The 6,555-nt window shown below is 34.7% G+C and overlaps 1 protein-coding gene across 1 annotated transcript in view; it reads left to right on the forward strand.

Annotated features, from left to right (window-relative positions):
- The first annotated feature begins 3,974 nt into the window (after nt 1-3,974).
- Nucleotides 3,975-6,555, forward strand: part of Ccdc14 (coiled-coil domain containing 14) — a 46,849-nt gene continuing 44,268 nt past the window's right edge. The window contains exons 1-4 of the mRNA XM_015486857.2: nt 3,975-4,908; nt 5,231-5,303; nt 5,558-5,627; nt 5,721-5,843. The gene's annotated coding sequence lies outside the window, so the exon portion shown is untranslated. The remainder of the gene's footprint in view (nt 4,909-5,230; nt 5,304-5,557; nt 5,628-5,720; nt 5,844-6,555) is intronic.

Below are 6,555 nucleotides of genomic sequence, written 5' to 3' on the forward strand. Positions count from 1 at the left end.
GGCGGCTCTACCCTTCCTCAGGCCACTGGGCCTGTTCTGTCTGTCGGTTGCATGTCTGGCCTGTTCTGATGGTGGTCACAGTTCCGCCTACCTGGCAGGCGCGGGGGGTGGGGGGCGGCTCTGCCCCTCAGCAGGCCGCTGGGCCTGCTCTGTGGGTGGTCACAGTTCCGTCTACCTTGTCTACCTTGCCGGCGCAGGGGGAGGGGGCGGCTCTGCCTCTCAGCAGGCCGCTGCTCCTCTTCTGCCGGTGGGTCGCAGGCCCCCGCCTACCTTGCAGGAGTGATTGGAAGCTCTCACCATTTACTTTTTTAAAAAAACTTATTTTTAGTTACAGATGGACACAATATATTTTATTTTCATGTGGTGCTGAGGATCGAATCCAGTGCCTCTCGCATGCTAGGCAAGCGCTTTACCTCTGAGCCATAACCCAGCCCACCATTAACTTTTTTGACTGTTAATATAGAAAAAGATTCAAAAGCTAAAAAAAAAAAAATTCAAAATTACAAGTATCTAGTCATCATGACTCAGTAAAAAAATGCATAGGAGAAAGACTGGAGGCCCTGATAGCAAAGAGCACATTTAGTACCTAAAGCTTGGTTTCTAAATACTGAACACAAAACAAAGTGTTGGTGAGGATGTTGAGAAATTAGAACATGGATAGCTATTGCTGGGAATAAATATGGTACAGCTGCTATAGAAAAGTATGAAGTTTCCTTAAAAGAACTTAAATAGAACTCTTATAAGGTCTAGCCAATTCTACTTTGTGGTATTTATCTTAATTGAAATCAGGATCTTAAATAGATATTTACACTGGTATTCATTATTCACAATACCAAGAAGTAGAAACAATCTACATGTTTATCTATAGATGAATGGATAAAGGAAATATGGCATATACATACAGTGAAATCTTTTTCAGCACTGAAAAAGAAGGAAATCCTGCCATATGCAATAACAAGGATGAACCCTGAGGACATTCTGCTAAGTGAACTAAGCTAGCCCAGGACAAATACTGAATGATTCAGTACTGCATGATTCCACTCATATGAGGTATCTAAAGTAGTCAGGGTGTAGGCCAAATATACAGGAGTAGAGTAGAATGGTGATTGCAGAGGTTGGGGCAAGAGGGAAAGAGGGACTTGCTATTCAGGAGGTATAAAGTTTTGGTTTTGTAAAATGAATAAGCTCTAGAGATCTAACCAATATTGTGCTTATAGTTACCAATACTGTATTTTGTTAAGGTAGATCTCATATTGAATATTCTTAAGACAGTCTAAAAAAGAGATGAGCTTGGTTGTAAAAAGGTAAGGAATAATTCAAAAAATGATGGGGACTTGTTAAAATTAAGAAGGAACCAACTTGAAGAAGCTCCCACTACTAAATCTGGCGCATTTTGACCATTATAACTAATAATAATAGATCATAACCCACTGAATAAAATATGAATCCATGAGCCTACATTCAAATGAACAAGAAACAAGGAAAAATTCTTCCCTAATTAGTTCTACATTTATTAGTTGAAATTCAACTAATAAATGACAATTAATAAATGTAGAAGGAATGATGTTAAAAAAACTAACCATTTAGGAAGGCTGGGCATGGTGGCACACACCTGTAATCCCAGTGGCTGGGGAGGCTGAGGCAGGAGTACTGCCAGTTCAAAGCCAGCTTCAACAACTTAGCAAGGCCCTAAGTAACTCAGTGAGACTCTGTCTCTAAATAAAATACAAAGGAGAACTGGAGATGTGGATCAATGGTTATGTGCCACTGGATTCATTCCCCAGATACCAAAAGGAAAAACAAAAACAAAACCTCACTATTTGGAATTGGACATAACTTTCCTTTGTTATGAATTCATATATGAATTCATGACCAGTGTAATGGCACATCATGTACAACCACAAGAATGCGAAGTTATACTCCATGTGTGTATAATATGTCAAAATACATTCTACTGTCATATATAACTAAAAAGAACAAATTAAAAATAAAAAATTTTAAGAAATCACCATTTGACAATTGAGTGAACCGAGAGTCCTCAGTGGATGCTAAATTGGGTGGAAGTTTAATGATTGGATATCTACATAGTGTCTAGATATTTCCCCACAAAATGCTTAATAATTGCAAAGGTAAAAATAGTAACTTTACAGTGAAAAACCTGGCAGACACGTTGTTTTAAAAAATATTTTTATAGATGGACACAATACCTTTATTTTATTTGTTCATTTTTTAATGTGGTGCTTAGGATTGAACCCAGTGCCTCACATATGCTAGACAAGTGCTCTACCACTGAGCCACAACCCCAGCCCGAGACACTGTTTTAAATAATCAGTTTACATAGCCAGTGGTAGGACAAACTGACATCACATGTCTGCTCATACTGTATTGAAAATGACATTTGACTTTGTAGTGTTTCTGCCCAAAATGACTTTGTAGTATTCCTGCCCAAAATGCATAACCTAGTTTGATCCTGAGGAAACATCACAGACATCTAAACTTCTAGATGGAAATTCTACAAACTAACTGGCCTCTACTCTTTGAATATATCAGGGTTATAAAGGACAATGAATGGCTATCCAGGGAACTATTCCACATTAAAGGAGACCTAAGGGCTATGGCTATGACAGCTTAATGCAAAATATGATCCTGAATTAGCTATGGATCAGGTTTTTTTTTCTGTAGAGGGCAGTATTGGGATAATTGGCAACATGCAAATAAGATCACAGGTTGTAATACTATATCAATGTTAATTTCCTGGTTTTGATAATTATATTAGAGAATGACCTATATTTAGGCATATATGTGTATGTGTGTGTGTGTGTATTATATGCACATAAATATATACTTATATATATTTATTTATATTATTTTGTACCAGGGATTGAACCCAGGGGTGCTTAATTCACTGAGTCACATCTACAGCCCTTTGTATATTTTATTTTGAGACAGGGTCTCACTAAGTTGCTTAAGGCCACACTAAATTGCCGAGACTGGCTTTGAACTAATGATCCTCTTGCCTTAGCCTCCTGAACTGCTGGGATTAGAGGCGTGTGTCACCACACCTGGCATATTTAAACATATTATGTCTGCAGTTACTCTGAAATGGTTCAGACAAGAAATAATGTTTTAGATACATATTGAGAATATGGCAAATGTAGTAAAATGTCAGAATTTGTGGAATCTGATTGAAGCATATATAGGACTTCTTTGTGCTATTTCAAAATAAAAAAAATACCTCCACGAATTGGGAGGAAATGTTCAATATGAGAGATACTCTTTTGGAGTGTTTTTCTTAGGGGTAATTTTCTTTACCAGATTTTTCTTTTTAGTCAGTGTTTTTCTTTTTAAGAAATATTTTGTAGATAATCATCTAATTACGCCATACATTTATTTCAGACAGTGTATTTTTTTCCACTTAATTTTGAAAGGCAGTAAATGTGGTAATTGTTTTCAGAATTGATCTGGGGCATAGCAGCATCATGGGTTGGATTTGTATCATTATTCCAGCCAGGACACCAACACAGATATACCAAAGGGAAAGACCTGAGTGTGATGCAGGATTCAGTGGGGCTATGTTACATGGCATTGTATTTTCTATGATGTTGATTTTTTACTGTGCGGTTTATGACCCTCCATCGTATTCCAAGTTATTTCAAAAGGTATAACTATTATCAACCCATTTTTTTAAAAAAGGTATTCTCATTAGAAGGGGGAGTACATATTTAAGCAAATAATAGAATACAACTTCAGGAAGTTTGGTAGTTACTGCTCAGAGCTATCTTGGGATGAAATATGTAAACGTGTCAAGACAAATCACAAATGAAACTGCCAGCAGTACCTCTATCTAGAGGATGGAATAAGGGGGAGAGGATTAGGGACTTTAATGTCTTTAAATTATATTTGAAAGATTATATTTATCTGATACGTATTTATTAATGTATGCCATAGAAAGTTCCCCTTTTACTCTATCCCCCGGATACCCTGTTTCTCTCTCTGGAAGTAACTATACTTAACTGTTTTCTTTCATAACTTCGAAGTTATTGGGTACATATAAAAGCAAATGCATGCTTTTCCTTTTGTTCTACATAAAAGGTAGCCTACCTATGTTACTTTAAAAATAAAACCTTTTTGAAGAACCAACATTGCTATATTAGTTTAAAAAGAAAGATTGAAAGAATGAGATGTAGATAAAGAAGAAGGATAGTTTTTATGTGCTGGTCCTTATTAGACCTTCTAAGTAATGTGGATAAATGGAACCAGAGTTATGAACTCTGTCCTATATCTTGAAGTATTAAGTTTCAAAGAATTTGGGAAATGTAGAACATGTTCAGGGATTATGAGTATAGTTCCAACTTAATTGTAGTAGGTTTGAAATGATATCTCAATTTTCAGCCTAAATAAGCATAAGGAACAAACACATGTGTTGCTTGCTTCACATTTTATGTAGCAAATTTATTGTAAAGTGTTAAATTATAATTGTGGACTTTTAGGATATCTCATTTATTTAAAAAAATGAATGAATACTGCACATATACTATGGAATATTCAGCCTTATAAAGGAAGGAAAATTTTTATATATGATACAACATGGATGAAGCTTTAAGACATTATACTGTATAATTTCACTTATATGAGGTCTCTAGAGTAGTCAAATTTATATAAAGTAGAATATGGTGGTTTCAAGGGGTGATGAGAAGAGAGGATGGGAACTTGCTGTTTGGTAGGTACAGAGTTTCAGCTTGGGAAAATGGAAAAATATGAATAACATTTCAGGTCTTGTTAAGATAGCATATTGAAAATATGATGGAAAAGTATTTGTATATCTACTATAATATAATACATTATGTCATAGGTGTTATCTTCAGGAAGGAACTCTGGATCTGCTAAATTAACAAATGGAAAGAAAGGGTAAGTACAGAAAGAAGTTTATAACTTCAGGAAATCTCAAGAAAGTTTTCAGAGCTTTGGGCTGGATTACATTTTCCCTATTCCAGAAAACTAGATACACCTCTTCCTTTACATCCTCTGGGGAATAACTTTTCAAATCTACCCAGGTCAATCATTATAGTGTTTTAACAGTCTTTCCAGTCTTCATAATGTCCTATTCATGTTATATATTGTTAGGCAAGCTTTCTTTACAACCTGTGGTGGAAAGAAAATGACTACTTACTAACATATTTTGAGGGGGAAAAATTGTATTATTTATAACACTGTTAATCTTGTTTTCTAGGACTCATTTAAGAAAAATATCACGTTTTAATGCAAATTCTGGCTATCCCACTCATTCTGATTCAGAAAGTCAGGTAAGATGAGACCGAACAGCTATAATACACACTATTTTACTTAGCTTTCAGGTAAAAGCCTAGAAATGGAAATAAAATACAAAGGTAAAGTATAAATTGCCTTGAGGAAATAGGAAGGCTATTGCTTTAAAACATGTTTTCTACCAATAATAAATTGCTTATAAAGAATTTTATTTAAGGTTGCATAATACATATTTTTTCTCTGCACTATAATTTTATATACAAATGTATTTTAAATGACTTTCTCCCTACAGACTGAAACTATACAGGGGCTTGATGGTTGTGCTTCTTTGCTGCGGGACATTTTGAGAAATGAAGATTCAGGTTTTATTTTTTTTAATGCTTCTTCCCTGATCACCTTTTCTCAATTAAGTAATTTTTATAAATGCTAACAAATTTTGTTTTAATTATTCATAGCTTCAGAAACAGCATATTCAGAAAATAGATGTAACTCCAGACCTTTAGAAGGCAAAAAATGTGGATCTAAAAAGAAAGGACATGAGAAACATATTTTTCCTTCAGTAGTCTGGAAGGAAACATGTAAGCATTTTTTTTCTCTTATTAAAGATAATCCTTAATTCTGGGGATTTGATAAATTATCAGGCGTATGCAGTTTTCTTTCATTTAAATAATATATTTTTATTTAAGTATATGTGTGTGTTTGTGTTTCTCACTATACAGCTTAGTAGTCACTTTGTTTATTGTTACTTTTCTAAGTAGAAAAGTAGGATAAGAATCTATGGGTTTGCAGGATAAAGTATTTAAACTCAGAATGACATTTAGGAGGCGTATGTATAATTATCTTTGTTTCACCTGTCACTTGTTTTCATAGATAATCACAAATTGGTTGCATTTCAGGGATATACTTATAAATAATAATTGTTTTAAAATTACTTTGTATGTTTATATCCTAAGTTGGTTACAGAACTCAACTTTTTTGAGCTGCAGTTAAGGTTCATGGTACATAAGAAGGTAAGCTTCCAAGTTGAACAGAAAAGAAAGCCTGCCAGTGATTGATTGATGGTTAATACAACCAGTGGTATTTTATATCCTTAGGGTTAACTTTGCTGACTTAATTAAGGGTAGCAGTTCAGCAAACAGTTTAGAACAAGCAAATTTTGATTATGTTTCTCAAAAAGATATATAGAACAGTGTGGTCCAAAATAATAATTGAATAAAGTATCCACAATAGGATTCCTTCCTTCCTTCCTTCCTTCCTTCCTTCCTTCCTTCCTTCCTTCCTTCCTTCCTT

Source organism: Marmota marmota, unplaced genomic scaffold, assembly GCF_001458135.2.
Source record: "Marmota marmota marmota unplaced genomic scaffold, marMar, whole genome shotgun sequence".
Classification (NCBI taxonomy): domain Eukaryota; kingdom Metazoa; phylum Chordata; class Mammalia; order Rodentia; family Sciuridae; genus Marmota; species Marmota marmota.